This window comes from Procambarus clarkii, chromosome 49, assembly GCF_040958095.1.
Source record: "Procambarus clarkii isolate CNS0578487 chromosome 49, FALCON_Pclarkii_2.0, whole genome shotgun sequence".
NCBI classification, from domain to species: Eukaryota; Metazoa; Arthropoda; class Malacostraca; order Decapoda; family Cambaridae; genus Procambarus; species Procambarus clarkii.
Window position 1 is genome coordinate 21,631,090 of NC_091198.1, and position 2,340 is coordinate 21,633,429.

Below are 2,340 nucleotides of genomic sequence, written 5' to 3' on the forward strand. Positions count from 1 at the left end.
TGTGTTGAAGACAAGACCATTTCATTGCATTGCAAGATACATATATTGAACGTGACTAGAAGCCTAAGCTTCCCAGCTTAGGCTTCCAACGTAAGCTGTTGAGAAGTTTTACCCACGAACTTGTACGGCAACTGCTTCCTTTCTTAGGAGATGGAAGAGGATGGTCTCTCAGGATTCTCCCACAGCTGACTTGAATGGCTCATTGCAGTGCACAGTGCACCGATCTCGTGCACAAGCCCTATCTCTGTTAACCCTGGATAGTAAACTGCCATGTTGGGTATCTCCAGGATGCCCACTTAACCAGGAATACGTTTATAATACAGAGGCCGCCGTATGTCCAGGCAGGAAGTAGATACAGGGAAGTTAAGCCTACTGGCCATAGGGTTAGAGAGGACATTGGCTGGTGTGAAGCGTGAGAGACAGAGGGGACGCCAGTGAGCCTACAGACTGACCTCTGGGGTCAGCCTCAACCGGTGCGATGGAGAATAACAACTGTGACGTGGTCGTGACGTGTTCGTGACGTCACCTCTGCTACTGATCAGGGAACGATCAATATGATTGGTTCCTGTTCTTTTGCTGCAATGCTATTGGTCAAATTATAATCCATTGTGTGTGTCCCACGAGATACCCTGAGCCCCAGGCAAGAGCATTCACGTGAAGAAGCCCTTGCACAGAGGGCGTGTCCTGTTCTGTCTATCGGTCAATAGACTGAACACCGTCCATTCCTCACCGTCAAGTTAAACTCAGCGTCTTTTCGATATACCAACGCTCGCCCGGAATCGCGATTGTGACTGTATTGTTTAGAAGCCTAGTGACAAATCACCAGAGGGAAACAGACTGGTATCAGGTAACCCCTGGTGACAAGTGGAGATCGTCTGTGAGTGACCTAGAGTGAACTAAGGCGGTGCCGCTGCCTTAGTAATCTGTGTGTCTTTTACCACAGTGTACCTGCAGCCGCCAGCCACCACTGTCCAGGGCGTGTAGCATGTACCTCAGTACCTCGGTACCTCAGTACCTCGGTACCTCGGTACCCTCGAGCCGCCAGCCGCCCTGCCTCACGGTACTACGTGGCGTCACCACCTCACTCACCGCCAGTGCCAGAGTGTGTGTGTGTGTCTGTTGACATACAGGGCGCCCTCCTGCGAGTACCCTCCGTGTCAAGTACGGTTTGTGGGAAAGCCTGTCGTCAATGGTCTCACGTCATAACGAGGAAACCAGCTATCAGGCCACCTACGAGTTCTTGCATAAATGTGCCTGAGTGAGTGAGTGAATAAGAGAGGTACCCTACCTGTAAGTACTAGATCATTGTTTTATTGTGTCTGTCTGTGTTGATCTGAGGGATCAACCACAGTTCTCACCTGCTCATACCTGACACAGGTATAGGGGAAGGCACCTGATGGTGTATGCGTGTTTATCTGTGTGGTATCACGACATTACACTCCTCTGTGAATGTGAGCTTCACATACACCACACATTTAGTATTGTGTGATATTATTATTGTGCATGTTATTGTCTGTCCCATTGACAGTGCCATTCTTGAGTTATTGCATATCATCATTACCCGAGTATCCGGTTGGAACTCTTGTGATCCCTTTGCAGTTAGGTTGCCGTGTTAATGATTGGCTGTCAACTGTGTTAAGTTAGGTGTTACTCCACGAGTGGATCATAATCGATTAGCCAGACGTCAAGAGTCTCGCTAATACAACCATAGCCTTTCTGACGCCAATCTAAAGTAAATCAAGCACCCTTTGTATTAGTGGTTAAGTTAGTAAATAAACTACTGTTAAGCTTTATGAGGTGTTTCCGTTGAACCACTTTTAAATACTGCCAACTATTTACTCAAGCCTTCAGCTCCAACACCGAGTTGCCTATTATTCACTAAACTATAAATGTGATGAGGACCCTAGGAGTCCCTTAAAGTGTTAAATCATTGAGGAGATTCCAACGATCAACGTGGACCAGGACCAGGTGAGGCTAGTCTGAGAAGAGACCCTCAAGGACTCTAACTCGACCTTGCTCCCAGGCCCTACACGGTTGCTCTCGTATTTTCTCTGCTGATTCCGAGAGCTTCGTGAAGCGTCTGCCACGTGTACATTGGCGACGTACGCATTGTAGTCGGGAAAGAAAAATAGAAAACCCCATAGGAGAATATTTATGATATTGCTTTTTAATATGTTATTTGGGGGCGTGGCAGAGTATGAATTTCTCCCCCCCCTTCCTCCCCCCCCAAGCGGTCTCCCTAGCATCACACTAGCAACACACTAGCAGCACCCCCAGCAACACACTAGCAGCACCCCCAGCAACACACTAGCAGCACCCCCAGCAACACACTAGCAGCAC